Source organism: Mirounga angustirostris, unplaced genomic scaffold, assembly GCF_029215605.1.
Source record: "Mirounga angustirostris isolate CCGP_5_RB_7025 unplaced genomic scaffold, mMirAng1.0.hap1 SCAF_1, whole genome shotgun sequence".
NCBI classification, from domain to species: domain Eukaryota; kingdom Metazoa; phylum Chordata; class Mammalia; order Carnivora; family Phocidae; genus Mirounga; species Mirounga angustirostris.
In genome coordinates, this window is record NW_026991709.1 from 109467205 (window position 1) to 109490822 (window position 23618).

The 23618-nt window shown below is 36.0% G+C and overlaps 2 long non-coding RNA genes across 4 annotated transcripts in view; one reads left to right on the forward strand and one right to left on the reverse strand.

Annotated features, from left to right (window-relative positions):
- Positions 1 to 14411, reverse strand: part of LOC129045381 (uncharacterized) — a 93863-nt gene extending 79452 nt beyond the window's left edge. For both annotated transcript variants that reach the window (XR_008505052.2, XR_008505053.2), the window contains exon 1: positions 14219 to 14411. This is a non-coding gene — a long non-coding RNA (uncharacterized LOC129045381). The remainder of the gene's footprint in view (positions 1 to 14218) is intronic.
- LOC123863706 (uncharacterized) overlaps positions 1 to 23618 on the forward strand; it is a 93031-nt gene that overhangs the window by 19850 nt on the left and 49563 nt on the right. The window lies entirely within an intron of this gene.

Consider the following 23618-nt stretch of genomic DNA (forward strand, 5'->3'; position numbering starts at 1 on the left):
TAAAAGAACACATTTGAAATTTTTGAAACATTACCTGAGCAGCCAATGTGTAAGACTGATAGTCAAAATTAATTGTCTTTATTTGTTTGTTTGTTTTGAAAAACTTTGTGTCTAGAGGGCATAGAAATAAAGTGTATGTGTGCACACAGATATGTGCTTCTGTTTTCTTGGTTCAATGAAATGAAAAAAAAAAAAACAACAACTGGGGGAGATTATGGCAATATTATGAATTCACAGATAAAATTACTGCATGTACTTCATAAACAATGTTTTGGCAGTGGCATCTTCATCAAGGGAAAAAGAAAGGTACTCTATAACTCTGAAACCTGATCATATTAGAATATGAGATAATGTTTGGAGAGGGGTGCGTACCCAAATCCTAACACATAAACTGTCTTTGTAGATAGACTCTATCCATGTCTGCCCTCTAAGTCCTGAAGACCAGGTCCCAGCACAGGGCCTTATCCTGTGAAGCTCCAGGGGGCACCCTTCACAAAGCAGGGAATGGAATAAGAGAGCTACAACAGGCAGGGAGCTATTTTGAGACCCCACCGAAAACCTCTATACCTGAAATCTAGAGCTAGAAGCTCAATTTCTTTTTTTAGCAGAATATATGAAAGTTTTCCTATCCCAAATATCTATTCCATATTATTTATAAATTTTACTTGTCCCATTATCTCTATTTCTTTTAAATAGTACATTCCATAATTGCACAAACTTCTCTTTTAAAATGACAATGTTCCTGGGGGACAGCTAGGGTGGTGGCTATATTCTTAGGGAACATTAATCTTGTTTGAGGAAATAGAAAATAGGTGGTAAAATGGGAGGCACGATGGAGAATGGAAAGTAATTTTAAGAATATAAGTGTGGGAGAAATTTTATTTTCAAAATTGTCCAGAATGCATGATAAATCTTATGGGAAGTCTATTCTTGTCCCATTTTTCCTCCTTTAGATAAGAGGGGAAAAGCCTCTAATATTAAGAGATACATGGTAACTCTGTGATTTCTTTCTCTAGGAGAGTTACCTGTCTCACTCCTCTGTTCTGGTATCTCTGCTTAGGTTAGCAAAGCTGTGGGAGATAGGATAAGATGTTGTCTTAGAACACTGTCCTCCCATGTATTGAGTGGTTGAGAGCCTCAGAACTGAAAAAGAATACAACTAAGGAAGTCCTCTCTCCCTTTCACCTGTCCCAGCAAGATGGAACAGGGGGAAGTGATACTTGGGGTGGTTTTGAAAGCCCAGGAATAGTGAGGTCTGACCATGTACAGTCATAGTGTGAATAATCACCATTGCACATATAAGTATGTTGGAGGGCATATAGTCAATGCAAAGTGTCTTAAACTGGGTTTCCCCAATGGCAGACCCTGAGTACGAATTTACTTGGGAAGTGATCTCAAGAAGTGAATAGAGAAGTGGAAAATGGTGAATTAGGATAGGGAAGGAAGCCAATAAATGTTTATTACTGAGCAGGCTACCTTTGTGGATATAGTAGCTCATACTTTCTAGGGACCTCTGGGAGGCTGTGTGTCATCTCAAATAAGGTATGAGGGAACTAGGGTATTTATTTACCAAGTTCCGACAGTCATTAAGTGAGAGCTGCTCCCAGGGGCATAAATATCCCAGATATTCTGTCCTATCAGCACATGAGCAGAATAGTCTTCAACAGCCTGAAGCCCTCAAAGTCTCTCAGGTGATTAAATATGCAAGCCAATGGTTTTGCACAAATGTTACTACCAAATGTACATAGGGCATTGACAGTGTCTGGGTCATAGGCACAGGGAAATCAACTACACATGAAATATGACTTCAGAAGTATCAGGAAAATCAATCAACACTGAATGATAGTCCCTGTGAAAACTTTTTATCTTTCGTAATGTTGAAAACAATACTCAATTATGGTCTTTTAGTTGCAAATTGATTGATAAATTAATACATAAATGAATTTATTAGTTCAATATAATAGAACATTTCAAGTCTTTGGTTTCAGACATGACTGGATCCAGGCTTTCTGGTTATGCCATCATGATTTTTTCTCCTTTTTGGGCTATTTTCCTATGTTTTGGCTTCATACTTAGGTAGGTTATCTCCATTGGTGGCAAAATGGACTACCAATTAGATTCAACCTGGTTAGCAAGCCCAGAATAAATAAATCACCTATTTTCCAAAAGTTCCCGAATACATCTAAGGAGGCATTCACTATACTAAACCACATCACTTGTACATCTCTCTACCAGTTATTACATGTGGGCAGAGAAATGAGATTTGATGATTGGCTGGACTGAGTTCATATAACCATCCCTAGAACTATGGGAACTGGTTACACCTTGCCTGCATTGCATAGCCTGAGGTATGGACAGAGTAGCTCCTTAGAAGAAAATCAGGTTGCTGTTATTAGAGGAAGGGAAAATGGGTTGCAGACAGATCACACACACACACACACACACACACACACGCACTACTACACACACACACCACAGATTTCCATTGCCATTTTACCCTTTATCTTTGATCTCTGAAAAAATGCAAATTTCTCTGGAGATTTATTAATTTAATTGATTTCCAGCCAGGTGACAGTTTTCTTTCTGGCTTTGCAACTAGCTATTTTTGTGATACTGTACAATTCACTAAATAGAATGTTAAAGTGGGATGTTTCCTCTCTTGGCAGTTTTCAGGTGAGACCTTCAAGCTGAAAGTACCAGATAACAAGTACCCCTATGTTCTAATTAGAGGTTTTAGGCCATCTGAACAGGAGTTACAAATAAGGGAATCCCTTATTTGTAAAGGGGTTCTTTGATCTTTAGCCCAACAAACCATGTGGACTCTATAATTATAGAGTTTATTAATGAGAATTTCTTTAGAGGCATTAGGGTCCTGATTATTCTCCTCCTCCTCGTGGGGGAGAACAAGTGGTACTTTCCACTTCCACACAAATGGGTGAGGCAGGCCCCCATGAGGTCCTTGCAGAGCCTAGCATGTGCTCCTTGGTTGGGTTTCCTGATTTACGCTTGGAAAGGACTGGAACTGCCTCAGCTGAATGGTGAGGAGACAGACTGAGAGGGAAGAAAGCATCCTAGGCTGTTCCCTCAATGTGCTGTAGTGCTTAAGCATGTGGGCTCTGAAGCGCTCCTGCTTTAGTTCAAATCTCACCTCCACCAGGTATTAACTGAGTGTTTGTGGTTGTGTAACTAATTTTTCTGTGGCTTTGTGGAAATAATTCAAAGGAGTATTGTGAGAATGAGATGAATTGAAATATATTAAGTGCTTGAAAGAGGATTTGGCGCATAGTAAGAGTTAGCTTTGATTATTACTTCTTTCTCCCAGGCTGAGGTAGATATTTCTGAGGCCCCACAGGAGGAAGCAGGATTTGAGTTATCTGGAAAGGGAGCCCAAATAAGAAGGTCATTAGAGGTGACACAACAGGAAGAGTCTCTGTGGGACATTTGGTAGTAGGGACAGAGGGAGATGTCATACACAGTCAACTGGAGGCGACATCATGCAGTATGGAGTCTTCAGCAGGATCTCTGATAATAGCAGGTATCTTTGAAGAACCCCAAAGATACCCTAAAGTTACTAACTTTTACAGATCTGCCCATAGGCATGGACAGCTAAGAGAATTACACGGTACCACTTCTTTTTTTTTTTTTCCCCATCCTTCCTCCACACCACAGACAAGAGCAACAGCTTTGTGAATAGAGGACGAATGCAAAAGCCAGGAAGAATAATAAAATAAACCCAAACAAAGCTGATCCTTTCCAAAAACTTTAGCTCCGGAAGTAGATAAGAGAGTGAAGCTTTGATATTGCTATGGACTGAATTGTGTTCCCCTGCCCCCCAAATTCATATCTTGAAGCACTAACCCCCTGACCCAAGGTGATTGTAGTTGAGAGAGGCCTTTTAGGAGGTAACTAAGGCTAAAAAAAGTCATAAGTTTGGGGCCCTAATCTGATAGGACTGATGATTTTATAAGAAGAGGTAGAGAGAAAAGGACATAGCAGGACACTTCAAGAAGGCAACCATCTGAAAACCAAGAAGAGAGCCCTAAGCAGGAACAAAATTGACCAGCACCCTGATCTCAGAATTTCTAGCCTCTGGAACTGTAAGAAAAATTTTCTGTTGTTTAAGCCACCCAATCCATCTTGTAGTCCAACTTGACCAATACAGATATTAAGCTTTACAATGCCTGAAAAATTAGACTACTCAGTTACACTACTCATTAATATCTAATAGTGACTGGAAAAGCAATACTTTCAGCCCAAGATTTCATCCCAGAGCAGGGAAGAATATTTGCTATAATAGACTTCAAAGGGCAGCAGTGAGGAGGAATGGACACAATTTCCATGAATCTAGCTTTTTAATAATTTGGTTGCATACTTAACTTCTTTGGACTACGTTTCATTTCTTTGGAATTATAAAGGAGTTGGATTAGATGGGATTCAAGTCCCCAACGCAACTCAGCAACGTTACATTCAAATGATTCATTTCCATTTATGTAAAAGAGCTTCAGATATTTTCCTGAAAGCAGTTTCTAAAAAGTAAGTAAGTTCAGACACTTCAAAAGGAAGATGGAAAGAAAAGGAACACCTTTTAGAGAACTAGAAGTCTTAAGGTTTCCAACCACAAACCACACTTCTCTGAGGCCCGACACTATTACTAGTACTAGCCATTTCATTTAAAAGGACCTAACTAGAATGAATGTCGTTCAGTGAAATTCCAATGATGCCTGACCAACAAGGAGCCACTTAGTGTTCTCAAAAAATTTTCTTGATAGCCTAAAACTAATTTTAGTGAACATAAATTAAACTATAATGAGTGCATGTGCACACACATACACATAAACACACACACAATGATCACAATGAATCTAGAACTCTAGAATATCTGGTTAATAAAACAAAACTCCTGATTTCAAGTAAAATACAGCTAACCACCCAAGTTTTAAAAAGTTGCCATGGTATTCTGAAAGATGTGCAGAGCATTCCATATTCACTCTCAGGCAACTCATCCTAGTAGCGTTTCTTTAAAGATAATTATTCCTTTCCCATACCACATATGTCCCTATGCTGGGGGAAAATGCAATTCCAATTTTAAAGGTCTGCCATACGCTGATGGCAGGTTTAAAGACATTCCCTTCCAATATGTCAAAGTCTTAGGTTTCTGAGGAGGAGACACCAATGAAAATGTACACTGTAAATTCCCAGTTAAAAAGCGCCTGCCTGCATGAGGGCATTTTCATATTTAAATGTTGCCAACGATACGTAATTTGCAGCCTGCATGTATAGAAATTTTCCCTTGTAGTCCTGCCCAAACCAAGAACCAGGGTTACTAAAAAGCCTTTGTACCTTTTTCATATAAATCTAGTGCTTCTTAAACAAACATTTTTCTCATGTTGGAGTGATTCATAAAGCCTCTAATCCCATGGGTGTAATAGGACACCTCTCAATTATGCATCCCAGGGATGAGTAATTTCACAAGCTGAGGGAAAGAGATAAATGCATTAAAATGTTCTTGCACAACAAATTTCAGGAAGAGAAAAAGATGAAAAAGGAAGTGAATGTAGAAATTGAAGATTTACTTCATTGTGCAGAAAAGAATATGAGATCTGTCTTGCCAGAACCGCTTAATTCATAATTCTGCACAAACAATCTTGGTAACAGCACTGCCAAAAGCCTTCCTAATATGCATGTACCTACCAAAGCTCAGCTTTGTCTGTGGTAACTGCAGAGTATGAGAATTGTATAATAGTCACATTTTGTAGTGAGTCATGGGTCAGAGAATCTGTGAGGAATTATCTCATTTATCATTTCATTCAGAGGCAGAGTGATTGGCCACTTCTGGACTTTTTGGCCTTATCAGAAGCTATATATTGAGCCCCTGGTCTGTGGGAAGGCACGTGGTAGCTAGACGTAAGCCGGGTTCTGACCCTCTTAAGAATCAGGGCTGATAAAGGAAAATAACTATATAGAGCAGTATCATTTGTCCTGGGTGAGAAATCTTAAAGATACATGGAGGTAGATATAATCAGACTGTTAGGATCATTAAAGAAGACTTCATGGATGAGTAGAACCTCAAAAGAAAGGTAGTCCTTGATAAGCAGAGGTGGAGAGAGGGTGTCCTGGAGAGTTACCTCATGTTGGAGAAATGGAACCATATATGACTAGAGGTTAGAAGATTTAAAACATGCTTAGTGAACACTTATATTATTAGATATAGTAGTATGAAATTGTTCTTGTAGGTGAGAAATGATCAAGTATCCCCAGTTTTGCAAGACACAAACCTGGCCTACTGGAAGACAAAGGTGGATATGTGGGTAGGAACCGGGAATCAGGAACTGGGAATGTCTTGGCAAGGTCCTTTCCAGTGAGGTATCTCCTTTAAGCCTCAACAACACGGCATCTAAAATCTAAAGAATTATGAATCTTAGAATTTTCTAAGGAAGGGACTTAGGAAATATTTAGTTTAACTTCCAAACCCTGAATGACCCTTCATTGTCTGCTTTTCTCATTCCAGTGACGATGAATGTACACCTAATTCAGTTAATTCTCTTCTGAGACAATTCTAATGGTTTATTTGTTTCTTTATTCCCGCAGATGTGTGTGTGTGTGTGTTTGTTTAATGTTGAATCAAAGATTAGTGCAATAGGCAAGGTTAAAACTTCAGGCCATCCCTTTAAACATTTGAATACACCAGATTAAATACAGATCTTCCTCAGTTTATGATGGGGTTTTGTCTGATAAACCCATTGTAAATGGAAAATACCCTGTTAAAAATGCACTTAATACACCATATCTACCGAATATCATACCTTAGCCTCACCAAACTTAAACGAGTTCAGAACACTTACATAGCCTACAGTTGGGCAAAATCATCTAATACAAAGCCTATTTTATAATTAAGTGTTGAATGTCTCATGTAATTTATTGAATATTTTATTGAAAGTGAAAAACAGAATGGTCATATGGGTATACAATGGTTCTAAGTTATTACCCTCCTGATGGTGGGGCTGACTGGGACATGCGGCTCACTGTGCGGTGTCGTGAGAGAGAATCCTACTGAATATCACTAGTCCAGGAAAAGATCCAATTTCAAAAATCAAAGTACAGTTTCTACTGAATGTGTATTGCTTTTGCACCATCATACAGTAAAAAAAAAATTAAGTCTAACCACCTTAAGTCAGGGATTATCTGTGGTCTCTTTCTTACTGATTTTACTTTTATGACTTAATTTCAGGCTCCTTACTTGGTTGGTCTCCTTTCAACATGCTCCAATTTGTGAAAGTTTCTCTGAAAGTTCAACATTTAACACAACACACTACCTGGAAATTGTATGCCTATATCCACTCACCTTCTAGACGTGTTTTCTGATTAGTACATAATAATATAATTAAATTTTCTTGGCGAATGCTAAGCAAAGCGGAATCATACTGAGTTTACTGTCTGCCGAATCCTAACGCATTTCCTACCGAGGCTACTAAGCCGTGAAACTCCTATTTTATTTTATTTATTTTTAATTTTTTAAATTTTTTATTGTTAGGTTAATCACCATACATTACATCATTAGTTTTTGATGTAGTGTTCCATGATTCATTGTTTGCGTATAACACCCAGTGCTCCATGCAGAACGTGCCCTCTTTAATACCCATCACCAGGCTAACCCATCCTCCCACCCCCCTCCCCTCTAGAACCCTCAGTTTGTTTCTCAGAGTACATCGTCTCTCATGGTTCATCTCCCCCTCCGATTTCCCCCCTTCATTCTTCCCCTCCTGCTATCTTCTTCTTTTTTTTTTTCCTTAACATATATTGCATTATTCGTTTCAGAGGTACAGGTCTGTGATTCAACAGTCTTGCACAATTCACAGCGCTCACCATACTCCTATTTTATAGATGTGCAAATGGTTTTGTATACCACAGTTAGGACTTTTCATTAAATTCCTGTTAGATGACATTTAGTTAGCCCCTTGTTTTAAGCTTTTAAGATCACTATTCTTTCAGTCAACGTACTATCTATTGCTCTCTAATTTTTCATCTACAGGCTTGATCAGCATCTGACAAAGTCTGTACAGTAGTCTTTAGTAAAACCATCTAATAATGTGGGGTTCTAAAGTACACCACCGGATCCGTAGCTGGGTTCACATGAACTATTTAGAAAATAGTATTTATGGAATTCACCTAATTTTGCTGTACTTTAGCCAATATCTCTCACTCTCAATTACAGGTATAACATGATCTATTTGTCAGATATCTTGCTGAAATACTTGTGCTTTCAGCATTCTGCATTTTATGTTTTCTCTCAAAATTCTTATCACAACTTTTGCTTCATGGGTTGTTTCTACAATGCCTTTGTAAAATAAAAGGGAGGAGGAATATAGTGGCCACCTCCTGTTACGCAGTAGGACACTTTCAAATCAATTACCACCTAAATTATTCCTATTTCCCAACACAAATGACAGATCAAAACACAGGTCAGCGAACTTTTTATGTAAAAGGCCAGATAGTCAATATTTTAGACGCTGTGGGCTACGTGGTCTCTGTTGCAAATACTCAGCTCTGTCAGTGTAGAGCAAAAGCAACCAAGGACATTACAAAATACCAAACAAATGGGTGCGGCTGCAAGCCAATGAAACTATTTGCAAAAACAGGCAGGAGTCTATTTGGTCCAAGGCAGGAGTTTGCTGACCCCTGTGTTAATATATTAGTATTAATACATTATCAAAGATCATATGTGTAATATCGAAAAGTACAGAGGAGTCTCTAAAAAAATGAGAACTCTAAATGGGAAAAGTCAGGAAAAGAATTTGAAGATTATAATCTCTCTGTGAAGAGAGTAGATGGCTCCACACTTCAAGGAGCCACTATGGACAGCAGAGGGCTTTAAAGAGGAGAGGATGGATAGTAAATAATAACATCCACCTGTAAGAGAGTATGCCTGGTAAAAAATGCAAATTTAATCTATTTTGCTTTTGCCGAGGTTTGGGACAGGCTTCAGTATTGATATTACCCAAATATCACACTCTATTCTCTAGGGGCATGATATGAAACAAAAAAGTATATAACAGTCAGCTACCACCAGCTTGTGGGTATTTTTTAACTTGGCTGGTGACGGTTAGAAGACCTTGAGTGTATGTATGTAAAATAGCATTTCAGCTTTTTACTGTTTTACTTTACAGTTCAGTAAAGCTTGACCTATGAACTCACAAAGTACAATTGTGAATATAAAAATAAACAAATGAAACTTCCTCCTGGGGGAAGAGCTAGCCTGTCACATGAACTGAAACGGGAACCGAAAGGTTCTTTTGGGAAGGACATTATTGTTCTCTACATTGTATGGAGTTCATATGCCATCTTTCTTCAATTATAAAATACTGTAGATTGCAAGATGCACAACTGATTTAATAATAGCCATACAGGAAAGAAACCTAAGCAAACTAAACAAAACTTTACCATAGTAAATGTTCCCATCAATTGTAGACTACATCCTGGCTTTTTGAAATTTAAAAAGTGAAAAAAGAGCATCATAAAATGGAAGAAATGTTTCACATTATCTCCTCCACTGTCCCCTCCCTGCCCTCAAAGCACACACACAGACCTTGGCTTTAGGGAAAAATAAAACAAGCAAGAGCCTATCACTCATTCTTCAGGAATAATGCAGCATAAATGAACTTCACTGCTTTGTTCCAACTTGTCTACACAAAGATGAGATGAAATCTTGTATTTGGATTGTTTTTAAGTGGATATGAAACTACGAAGGATTTTGTAAAAATAAACTTTTATTTTAGAATGGTTTTAGATTTATAGAATTATTTCAAAGATAGTACAGAGGGTTTTAATGTTCCCCACGCCCAGTTTTTAAATTTGGCTCTTGTTTGTTGTTGTTAAGTTTTAAGAGTTATTTGTACATTTTAGATACAAGTTCTTTTTTTTTTTTTTTTTTTAGTAAGTAACCTCTGCACCTAACGTGGGGTTTGAACTCACGACCCTGAGATCAAGAGTCTCGTGCTCCTCTGACTGAGCCAGCCAGGCGCCCCTAGATACAGATTCTTTTTCAGAAATGTGTTTTGCAAATATTTTCTCCCAATTTGTGGTTTGTCTTTTCTTTTTCATAACTGTGTCCTAATTTCCTTTTTCTGTTCTAGGATCCCATCCAGGATACCACATTAAATTTAATAGTCATGTCTCGTTAGGCAGCTCTTGGTTTTAAGTTTCTCAGACTTCTCTTGTTTTAGATGACCTTGACAGTTTTGCAGATTATTGGTCAGATATTTTATACAATGTCCCCCAGTTGGGATTTGTAATACATTTAAATTCCTTTGCCATTTTCTGAATTCCATTCTGGGATCCTCCAAACTCTGAAACAATTTCTTGAATATTGCATACATTAAGATTTATTCTTTGTGCTATAAAAGTCAGTGGATTTTGACAAATGCTTAACATCTTATATTCCCCTCACCACTACAGTATTACACAAAGTAGCTTTACTGCCCTAAAAATTCCCCTGTGTTTTACCTATCAACCAGTCCTCCTTTGCCACCCACTGAACCCCTGGTAACCACTGGTAACAACTGATCTGTTTACCAGCACTACGGTTTTGCCTTTTTCAAACTGTCACTTGCGGAAACATACAGTAAGTAGCCTTTTCAGACTGGCTTCTTTTATTTTGCAAATGCATGTTAAGGTTCTTCCATGTCTTTTCATGGCTTGACAGCTCATTTTTTTCATTGCTGAATACTATTCCAGTTAATCGTATACCAAGTTTGTTTATCCTGTCACCTGTTGAAGGAAATCGTGGTTGTGCTCAGTTTTTGATGAGCATAAAGACCTTCTAAATATTTGTATGTATGTTTTTGTGTGAACATAAGTTTTCAGTTCATTTGGGTAAATATGTAGGAGTGCAATTGCTGGATCTTATGGCAAGCCTATGTTTAGCTTTGCAAGAAACTGCCAAAGTATTTTCTGCAGTAGCTGTACCATTTTGCGTCCTCACAAGCAGTGAATGAGAATTCCTGTTGCTCCACATCCTCACAAACAGTTGTTGTCGGTGTTTTGAATTTTTGCCATTCTAGTAAGTTTGTAATGATGCCTTGTTGTTGTTTTAACTTGTAATTCCTTAACGATAAATAATGCTGAGCATATTTTCATATGCTTGTTTCCATCTGTATATCTTCTTTGGTCACATGTGTGTTCAGATTTTTTTTGCCTATTTTTAAATTGGGTTATTTGTTTTCTTGTGGTTGAGTTTAAAGTTTTATTTGTGTAGTTTGGATAAGAGTCCTCTATCAGATTATCTGTTGTAAATATTCTCTCCCAGTCTGTGGCTTGTCTTCACATTCACTTGACATTGTCATTAACAGAGCCGAAGTTCTTAATTTTAATGAAGTCCAGCTTGTCAATTATTTCTCTCATTGATTGTACTTTGGTGTTATATCTAAAATGTCATTGCCATACCCAAGGTCATCTAGATTTTCTCCTATGTTATCTTTTAGGAGTTTTATGGTTTTGCATTTTATATTTAGATCTGTGTTATTTTGAGTTAATTTTCTTGAAGGGTGTAAAGTCTGTATGTAGATTTTTTTCATGTTGATGCCCAGCTGATTTTGCATCATTTGTTGAATGGATTGACTGTCTTTTCATTCTCTCCATAGTACCCTTCAATGAACCAAAGTTTTAAATTTTAATAAAATCCAGTTTATTTTTTCTTTTGTTGCCTATGCTTTTGATGTCATATTTAAGATTCCATTGCCAAATTCAAGGTCATGCATATGTGCTTCTATATGTTCTTTGAAGAATTCTATAGTTACAGATTTTAAATTCATGTCTTTGATTCATTTCTTGTTAATTTTTGTATATGGTACATGATAAAGGTCCAATTTCATTCTTTTTCATGTTGACATACAGTTTTCCAAAACAATTTGTTCAAGAAACTGTTCTTTCCCCATTGAATGGTCTTTTCATTCTTGTCAAAAATCAATTGACCATAGATTGATAGACCATTGAGTTTGTTTCTATGTTCTTAATTCTATTCTATTGGACTATTTGTATATTCTTATGACAAAACTACAAGTTTTGATTACTGTAGCTTTGTAGTAAATTTTGAAATCAGGAAGTGTGAGTCCTTCAAATTTGTTCTTTTTCAAAAATGTAATTACTATCCTGGGTCTCTTGAAATTCTATATGAATTTTAGCAGGGCTTGTCCATTTTGCGAAAAAAAACCCCAAACATCAATGGGGTTTTGAAAATAGTATTAAAATGCTGACATCTTTCCCATGTTAATTAGAGGACACTTTAACTGGAAGCTGGGGAGAAAGAAGTATGGCTGTATTCTCAGATGCACCTCTGTTTCATTGATCTGGGGGAGGGAGAAGGGAACTCACCTTGGTTCAAATACCCCAGATTTTCACTGTTCTTAGGGAGTTTTAGTAGATTTTCTTGAATAAGTGTTTCTTCATTTGCTGTATGCCCTTAGGATCATTTCCATTAATGTTAAATGGTTGTTTCTTTTAAATTTTTTTTTTCCCCAGTTTTACTGGAGAATGGGTCCACAATGCTCCTCACACTGTCATGCTGCAAGTGGAATTCTCTTTAAATATAATTTTAATAAAACATTTATAATTTATTAAGCTCTCTAGAAAGCAGATCTGTTCCTTCACAAAAAGCCAGTTTAAGTTATGAATTTGTTCTTAAAAGAATGATACACATAGCCTCTAAAATAATTATAAATTGTCTGTGGCATCTTCTCCAACAAAATCGAAGCTTTAGGTGTTTATAGTAAAATTTGTGATTTAAGATATGGCTTGAGATTTGTAATTCAAAAATTTTAATTGAAGCACTTTGTACAAGTACAGAATTGCAAAGAAAATTAGTAATTTGATTAATTTTAAAAAACATATTTCCCTGTTTATTATATTTATAATGCATTAGCATATATTTGTTACTAAAGGTTTAAACAATTCAGTCCTGTATCCCTATAGAACTAATGCATTTATATCTATTCACTCTATGTGTCATTTTAAAATAAATGCATCTTTTTTCTGCAACTTCACTTTTTCACTTCATAATAGATCTCAGAAAACTTTACTTGTTATTTAACATGGATCTTCCTCATATTTTTCTTTAATGGCTATAAACTATTTCATAATGTGGATTACCTTATTTTTATTTTTTCAATTTTTATTTAAATTCTTGTTAGTTAGCATATAGTGTAACATTGGTTTCAGCAGTAGAATTTAGGATTCATCACTGACATATAACACCCAGTGTTCATCACAACAAGTGCCCTCCTTAATACCCATCACCCATTTAGCCCATCCCCCACCCACCTCCCTCCATCAACCCTCAGTTTGTTCTCTAATGTTAAAGAGTCTCTTATGGTTTGTTCCCCCCTCTCCCTTTTTTCCCTTCCCATATGTTCATCTGTTTTGTTTCTTAAATTCCACATATGAGTGAAATCATATGGTATTTGTCTTTCTCTGACTGACTTGCTTAGCATAATACCCACTAGTTACATCCACGTCATTGCAAATGGCAAGATTTTGTTCTTCTTGATGGCCGAGTAATATTCCCATTATATATATACAGCATCTTCTTTATCCATTCATCAGTTGATGGACATTTAGGCTCTTTTCATAGTTTGGCTAATGTTGATAATGCTGCTATAAACTTTGGGATGCATGTACCCCTTTGAATCTGTATTTTGTATCCTTTGGGTAAATTCCTAGTAGTGCAATTGCTGGGTTGTAGGGTAGCTCCATTTTTTTTTTAAAGATTTTATTTATTTATTTGAGAGAGAGAGAATGAGAGACAGAGAGAATGAGAGGGAGGAGGGTCAGAGGGAGAAGCAGACTCCCTGCCGAGCAGGGAGCCCGATGCGGGACTCGATCCAGGGACTCCAGGATCATGACCTGAGCCGAAGGCAGTCGCTTAACCAACTGAGCCACCCAGGCGCCCCTAGGGTAGCTCCATTTTTAACTTTTTGAGGAACCTCCATACTGGTTTCCAGAGTGGCTGTACAGTTTGCGAATACCTTATATTTTAAAATACTCTCTATTGATGAACATTTAGGTTTCTTTAAAAAAAACCCTTTTAATTATAATTATTGGAAATTAGAATTTATTAAACACTGTTCACCTCAGTGTGTATTTGGGTTCAGCTACATGTAACAGAAACTTTGAATAACAAGTTAAGTTCTAAATCCTTCCCCATGCTTTACCTCTAGTATACACTTACCAAGATGCTCAGAGGTAGGGTTAGTTGATGGTGTTCTTGCAGTTTGAATATGTCAGGGTCAAAGATTCTGAGATCTCTTAGTTTTTCCTTCAGGGCCACAAAAAGGCTGTTCCAGCTTCAGACCTCTCATCCGCATCCCTGCCAGAACAAGGAAGAAATACAACATGAAAATAGGGCCTGTGCCCCTGTAAGGTGCTTTCCTGAAAACTCTGCTGTTGTTGGCTGAACTGTGCTTTCCCCTGCAAATTCATATTTTGGATTCCTAACTCCCAGTATCTCAGAATGTGACTGTATTTGGAGATAGGGTCTTAAAAAGGTAATTAAGCTAAAATGAGGTCATTTTATTTATTTTAATATGACTCATGACCTTATATGAAGAGGAGACTAGGACAGACACACACAGAGGGAAGACCATGTGAAGATACAAGGAGAAGGTGGTCATCTATCAGCCAATGAAAGATGCTTCGGAAGAAGCTAACTCAGCAGACACTTTGGTCTCAGACTTCCAACCTCCATAACTGTGAAAAAATAAATTTCTGTTGTTTAAGCCACCAACTCTGTAATATTTTGTTAGGGCACCTGGGATCACATACTCAGTGATTTGTTGTTGTTGTTGTTGCTTACATCACATTAACTATAAGTGTGTCACCTGGTTATCCTTAGATGCAAGGAAGGCTTACATCTAAGAAATAGGTTTTTTTTTTTTAATTGAGTACATTGCTGCCCTTATCAAAACAAAGATTCTGATACTAAGGGAAGAGAACCTAGCAAATGATGGATATTCTGTGCTTCTGAGTTCTAAGCTCTTTACTTGTATAATCTTATTTAATCCTTAAAATACGTTTGAAGTATTTTACAAATATATAAATCAAGGAGTCAAACAAAAAGTCACCTAGTTAGTACGTAAAGCAACCTGACTTGACAATAAGCTCTCTGACTCTAGAACCCACAATCTAAGTTATCTCAATATTTTGCTCCCTATTTTAGTAATACCATATTTAAGCTCCTAATACATATACCTTTTTGCATTTGAGAAAAGGGATCTTTAGAAACTAGATTTTTAGGATTCCTAGGATCATAACTACTGGAATTCATGTTGTTATTAATGTTTAAATGAGAATGTGCTAGTTAAATTGCCTTCTAAAAAAACATTATCCAATAACACTCCCACCAACAGTTTATATGTGTCTATTTTCTCTCCAGTCCTGGGTATTAACAATCTTGTAAGTATTTTGCAAATCTAACAGTTCAAAAATGATATAACATTATTTTTATTAAAGATTTTATGTATTTATTTGAGAGAGAGCGAGCATGAGAGTGATAGTGAGAGAACACAACTGGAAGGGGAGGGGCAGAGGGAGAGAGAGAAGCAGACTCCCCTCTGAGCAGGGAGCCCAACCTGGGGCTCGATCCCAGGACTCTGGGATCATGACCTGAGCCAAAGGCAGATGCCCAACTGACTGAGCCACCCAGGTGCCCCTAACATTATTTTTTAAACTCTCTTATTATCAGGGAGGTAAAATATCCTTTCATGCATTTATTGGCAATTTGTATTTTTTGTTCTTCATTTTTCTATTTGGTTATCCTTTCATATTTATTTGTAAGGGCTCTTTATATATTCTGGATATTAATCCTTTTTATATTTCCTTTATGTATTGTTGCTCAATTTATAATTTGTCTTAACTGTGTTTATGAAATCTTTTTCAAAACAAATATTGAATATTTTTATGATGAATTCTGACATTTATGTTTATCTTAGGAAGATCTTTTCCAGTCATAATTATAGTCAGATATATACCTATAGTTCATTTTACTCTTATAGTTGTTTGTGGTTTTTATTTGAGTTTAATATTTAGCTCTTTTGTGTACCTAGAATTTTTTATATGCATTGTGTGAGGCAGAAATCTATTTTTTTTATAAACTTTTGGCTGATTGCCCTAGTGTTATTTTTTGAAATTGTTAATCCCGTAATTTTTTATAAAGATAATTTTTTTTGTCTACATAGCACACTCCTTTTGATCTTTTACACCAAAACATCATAATCATATTTCATTTACATGTAAACCTGAAGATGGGAAACATGTTTTGGTAGTTTTTTCACTAAAACATTTGTACTCTTTCCTCAGTTTATGGCAAAATTCTTTTTCACCAGTAGATTTAACATTATAATTGTATCCTTTATGAGATGTGCATTGCCTTTTGGGGGACTCTCAAGTGGTTGGTGAATTTGACTCTTTATTTGGCTTTTCTACTGAAACTTTTATGCCAGAGTTATATTTAGTTCCCATCTGTCAGCAGATTAAGATGTTTGATGGAAACTACTTTATCTCAAAGATTTATTCAATCCCTTTAGCTATTTGAAAAATGAAGGTTATTCACAAAACCCAGAGTATAGTTTTGCTACTTAAGAGCATACTGTTGGAAGGGTTAATATTTTCACATTACAGAAAAAAGAAGACTCATAACTTCCAGGGAATTAACTGAAAGAGAGGAGCAGCCCGACCCAGAGAAATTCCTCTAGGGTCCTGTAAAAGTTCCAAGCATTCTGAAAATTAGTACTCAATCTAGCCTGTTTTCTTCTTTCTTTCTTTTTCTTTTTTCTCTAGTCTGTTTTTTGAGCCAGTCACTCTGTGAAAGAAAACATTTTCTCTGATCTTTAAGTTGGAAGAATCAGTATATATTTTAATGCTGCATATACAAAAATACCTTTTAAGTTTACTTAGAAATCTAGGCAGGAGAATAACTTTTTGGGAGAGGAGGATTAAGAGGAATTCTTTTAAAGCAATTTGAAAAATGAACAGTCAAGTATAAATGTTCTTCGTATTTAACACTCACTAGGACCTGGGAAATTTGACTATAAATATCCCGCTTTCGTGATAACCTAAAATCTGTTTTAGCTGTATTAGAAGGAATGCGATAGATGTTTGTACAATGAAAATAAAGCATAATTTGTCTATTTTGTAAATTGTATATATTTGATTTTCTTAAGATGATATTTACTTGTATATGTTTTTCTGTAAACTGGGGAAATTGATTTATTCTGTTAACACTACTGGTTGCAGACTTCACACTAGTCTATTTCTAAAGTATCTGCATTGTTTTAGAGTCAAGGTATCTGACTGAAATATCATGTGCTAAAAACAAACAAATAAATATGAATCAAAGAATGTTATTAGATTGATGAAGTAATCACATTATTTATTTATTTTTTCAAAAGATTTTTTTTTAAAGATTTTATTTATTTATTTGAGAGAGAGAAAGCATGAGGTGGGGAGGGTCAGAGGGAGAAGCAGACTCCTCGCTGAGCAAGGAGCCCGATGCGGGACTCTATCCCGGGACTCCAGGATCATGACCTGAGCCGAAGGCAGTAGCTTAACCAACTGAGCCACCCAGGCGCCCTCAAAAGATTTTATTTACTTGAGAGAGAGATGGAGATAGAGAAAGCATGAGCAGAGGGAGTGGGTGGGAGTGAGGGACAGAAGGAGAGGGAGAAGCAGACTCCCCAGTGAGCAGGGAGGCTGACTTGGGGCTTGATTCCAGGACCCTGAGATCATGACCTGAGCCGAAGGCAGATGCTTAACGGACTGGGCCATCCAGGCACCCCAGTAATAACATATTTTAAAAGATGAATTATGAACTATTAGTGTGGGCATTAGAAATTATATTATCTAGGTGAATTTGTGTGGAATTCTGAATAATTTCTTTAGAGGGACAGATACTTATTTAAATTTTTAACTAGCATTTCCCACTCTGCCTTTTGATTTCCTTGATTGTCTTTATCCAGCAGTTCATACTTTGCAAGCTCTCTCCTTATTGCTGGGGTTGCAAAAACTGTCATGAATTAAATATGTTGTCCATGGAGTATAGCTAATCTATAAGCCAACATCATGTAATGCAGCTTTACCTTGATTTTCTTTGACAGCTGTCATAAAAATTGCTTTTGATTTCAATGCAGTTCTCTCTGATAACCACGGTTTGCACAGCTTCTCAGAGCAAATCCTTTCCTATGACCTGAGTAAGGACGTTCTAAGCTCATTGTCTATGTCAGGTCTTCTACTTAGGTAAGTGAGATAATAGCTATTATAAACTCCTTGCTTAAAAAAAACACTAGATGTTCCTATACTTTTGAATGAAGTTCAACAAAACAACAACTTAACAATGCAACAACTTTCTTCAGAAAACCCACGTCTCAGAACAAGCACTCTTGCAGCATTTTTCTAAAAAATGGCATAGTGGAAACATCCTAGACTTCAAGCTACATGGATGTTGGGTTGAATCCCAGGCTCCCACCTGTATATTAAGGGAATTTTGGCAGCAATGGATTTACCTTTTCTGTATCTCAGTTTATTCATCCTGAAGGACAATTGCAAATGCTCAAGTCATAGATTGTTACATGTAATAGGAGATTTACCATATAGAAAGCACCAGGCCTAGCAATAGAGGGCCTTTCAATTTTAGAAAATCCATTCCCTGACAAGATTTCCCTCCCTAGGTTTTAACTTAACACTGAGTTTTACAGAGTTTTTAATACTGTGAGTTCCCAAACTCTACTGAAATAGGATTCAGGATAGAGGAACACTAAGTTCCCAAACTCTACCAAAATAGGATTCAGGAAAGAAAAACACAGCCTAGGTAGGGAGAGTAGGGAGGGTTTAGCTATCTGGGGCAGAAACAGGGCTTTATGGAGTTTTCAAAAAGTGAATTTCAGCATATTTTTAGCAATCATGAACAATTCTAATAATACTGGTGTGATGGTTAATTTTATGTGTCAACTTGACTGGGCTAAGGGTAGCTGGTAAACATTATTTCTGGGTGTGTCTGGGAAGGTGTCTCATGAGAAAATAAGTATTTGAATCAGTAGACTGAGTAAAGATTACTCTCATCAGTGTGGGTGGGCATCATCCAATCTTTCAGGGCCTGAATAGAACAAAAAGGCTGAGGAAGGGTAAATTTTTTCTTTCTGAGCTGAAACACCATGTTCTGCCTTTGAACGTTGGCGTTCCTGGTTCTTGGGTCTTCTGTCTCCCACTGGGTCTTATACCATCGGCCTCCTCTATTCTCAGGCCTTCATAAAAGAACTAAATTATACCACTAGTTTTCCTGGTTTTCCAGTTTCCAAATGGCAGATCATGGAACTCCTAGGCCTCTATAACCACATGAACAAAAACCTAGACTAAATCTCATTTTGTATAGGTCTATGTATCTCCCCATTGGTTCTGTTTCTCTGGACACCCCTGACTAATACAACTGAGTTTTGCTGTTTTATATATTCAGATTATATTCAAAACATGAAATTTGGAGTAAGAAGATATGGTTTTATGTCCTACCTCCACCTCTTACTACCTAATTCTTAAGCAAATATCTTCACCTATTTTAGACCTCAGAATTTTCCCATTGGTAAGTTGGCAACAAAAATTATTCACGCTATGTTGAGTTCATTTATCTGATTACTAGGAGAATCAGATGTATTAGTGTAGGAGGTAGGGCTTTGAAAGTATAAAGCCAAAACAATTGTATATATACAACATATATCTATATATCAACATCTATATCTATATATCTATATCTATATCTACATATAACATATATTAGAGGAGGTGTAAAAATTAAGGCAAATTAATTATGTTTAAAAATAGTACATAAACTCTAAGGGAAAATTCTCAAGAAATAAGTAGATATTTTCAATATATAAAACCAGTTTATGTATATCATATAAAAATTCTCATAGATTTGTAGCACACACAAACACACATATAATATCATTATGAAAAACTCAGGACTTCTTAGCAAATAAAACTAAATTGTTTCACTAGAAAAACTAGTGACCTGGAGATTTCATTACTAGATTTTATACTTATTATTAATACAAAGTAATGTATTAAAAATTTGATAAAATTTTAAGCTGCTTCAGAAATTTAAATAGATAATTCTTTTTATGAAGCCATTCAATCAACCTCCTAATTTGGAAATAAATTTCAGAGGTTTGGACTCTGGACCTTGATTCCTCACAACAAAAGAAACATTTCCCTACGACTTGATAGTATGATTTAGCCATAGGAAATGTATTGCACAAAAAGCTTTATGTGCACATATTGAATGGAGCACTGGGTGTTATACGCAAACAATGAATCATGGAACACTACATCAAAAACTAATGATGTCATGTATGGTGACTAACATAACATAATAAAATAAAATTTAAAAAAAGTAAGATGGGAAAAAAAAAGCTTTATGAAGTACAGCGTAGAAAACAAGTTCTAGTTAATGCAATAATATAGGGAAAGACAGTGTGCATATACATTTAACTGTCCAGAGAAGCTCCTTAACTTTAAAATTATGCGTTGGAATCAGAACATTTAAAAACTTTTAATGGACCTCAAATGAAAAATAATGACAGAAATTAATTAGAGCTGGAGAAAGAATAATACCACTTACTCAAAAAGCATGTACTAAGAATGCAAGGAAATACATAGTTTACACATTTAGGGTTTGTTTAATGAGGTTTCAGGAAGGCACTCTAAATATTGGTAGGATGATTTGGTTATATTTGCAGAATGTAACTGTTATTTTCTTTTTTAATCTAACGGGAAGTCTAATTTTTGCTATGTCAAAGAGACCCTCAAGTGCTTTTTAAGTCCTCTTATAAAAATATTTCTTCATTTGGTTCTAAATGTACAGTTGACCCCTGAACAACAGGGGTTAGTACAGTGCAGGTCTAATTATATGCCGATTTTTGTGTTTTTTTTTTATTAAGTATGCCACTATCAATATATTTTCCTTATGATTTTCTTAATAATTTTTTCCCTCTAGCCTACTTTATTGCAAGAATACAGTATACAATACATATAACATACAAAGTACGTGTTAATCAACTTTTTATGTTATTGGTAAGACTCCCAGTCAACAATAGGCTTTGAGTAAAGTATTTGAGGAATCAAAAGTTATACTCAGATTTTCAATGGTGTGGGTGGTTAATGCCTGTAACCCTCACATTATTCAAGGGTCAACTGTATATCTAATCAACCCAAAGTACTTTGTATTTCAGGAAAAGAGAAGTCAATAGTAACAGGATCTATTATTTTAAGTTTGCTAAATTTACCAAATATTTCTGACTCCTTAATATGTTTTCAGGCATCAGTATTTATTAATATGAAATTTTATGTATATACTACTGTTAAAATTTTCATATTATTTTGCAATATGTTTGCATATTATTTTAAGAGCATGAGAGAAGATTAAGACAGGTGATTTACCGTGAGCAAGTTTTCTCATTTCTTTAGGGGAACTTTATGGATGGAGGTCAATCTTTTCCAACAATTTCTTCCTCTAAATAGATAATAGCTTTTCTGAAGTGTGAACCCAAGTATCAATTCTTGAAAATAGTTCAAGACTGCTGAAGAGGAAATTATTATCTGAACAACCTCACCACACATAACTCCATTACTTGCTAATAACCATATAACATTAAAAGAAGAAAAGAAAACTGGGCACCTGGGTGGCTCAGTCAGTTAAGCGTCTGCCTTGGGCTCAGGTCATGACCCTGGTGTCCTGGTATCAAGCCCCACATAGGGCTCCCTGCTTAGCGGAGAGCCTGCTTCTCTCTCTGCCTCTCTCTCTCTCTCTCTCTCTGTCTCTCATGAATAAATAAATAAAATCTTGAAAAAAAAAAGAAGAGAAGAAAATGGACTAACATCTTACAAATATTTTAATTAAAACTTAGCATGCTGATTTCTCGTCGGAAGAATAAAGAATGTGAGTTAACAAGAGACTCTCAAGGAAGTGTTATTATCTCCTCCTCCTTGTTCCCAGGGAGTTAACTGTACTCTGCATCTAGAAATCATGTACATCATAGGAAAATTGTTTGTGTACATACCAATTTCTCTTAAAAGAATGCTACATCCTCAAAGAGAGAGACAATTTTGTTATTTTTTAATACTTCCGGTATACTCAACATGTTGAATGAATTAATAGCACTACATATGAATGAATATAAACACGATTTTGGTAAAATAAAAAAAAAAACTTTTATGACTATGATCCACAGTAAAAAAATACATTTCACATCAGGATGCAAAATACAAATGTCTGTATTGCTCTCTCTCTCTGCCCGTCTGAAACAAGAGTGGCAAATCAATACTCCTCCTTACTTTGGGCACCACCCGCTGATATTTTCTATTCTAATCTATTTGATTTTTTAAAGAGGCTTCTCAATGAACTAAACTGATTTTATAAACCGAGTGAGTCATGAACCTGCAGTTAAAAAAAACTGATTTGTGGGGAAAGAAAAGAAATATAAGATTCAATCCATCCCTTATTTAACTTACATACAGGAAGCTAATAGAAAACAGGTATGTAGAGGTTGGTCATTTCATAAAATGTTCTGGAAATGCTGATAGTACAGAAAAGATACTTAGGGTAAATTTCTGGAAAAGGCTTCAGAGAAATTTAACTGCACTTGAGCCTTAGCATTTTGGAATTTAGATGTATAGAGAGAAGCTGAACGTTCTAAAGCATAGCAGGGAAGAACAAGAGCAGGAAAAGACAGCAAGGAGTAAGCAACTATAACCTGAGTAGGTGTGACCACAATCATAGGGCTCTTGGACAGATGGGCTAGGAGAGAGAACATGGGTTGAACACTGGACTGAGGACTCTATTAGGATTTCAAATCATGTACTTTCTGTATGTACCTATCGCCTATTTTTTTTTTTTTTGAAAGATCAATGTAACATCAGCAAGCAATATTTTTCCCTTTGGTGAAAAAGAATATATACAGGAAATGCAATTAGCCTATTAAAAATAAGAAAGGTGATAAAGATCAGGCTAGTTTGGAAACAGCCGGAAAATAAAAGTGCCTGATTATTTCCGAAGTGGAGCAATGTATGGAGTTAACCCTTTTTGTTGTAAACCTGGCTAACCAGGGAAATATCAACAGCAATGACAGGAATGGAGAAATTGGGAATGATGGTCTGTTTTAGTGGGCTGATTGGAGTGTTTTTGAGGTTCCCCCATTATTGAATATTTCAATATCCAAGCTTATCTTTCTATACTGGAATGAGTAATACTTATTTTTAGCTAAAAGTTTTCAATCTCTTTGACAAATGGCAGTTTGTCTGTTCACCTCTGGAATGACATGACATAAAGATGGGATTTTTAGGCTAAGAATGATTTCTATTTGTATACTTGGAACTGGGCTAAACTTTAGTATCTAGGTAGTCTATTAGCAAATAGGCAAATTAGCTGAACCAGATTGCTCTTGACATGGCTCTCCAAATCTCATGGTTTACCATTGTGGAGATTCAGCATATAATTAATTCTAGGTTCAAACAAACGTATCAACTATGAAAAATTAAAACAACTAAAAAATTCCTCCAAAACCAACTACATCATGGAAATATTTTGA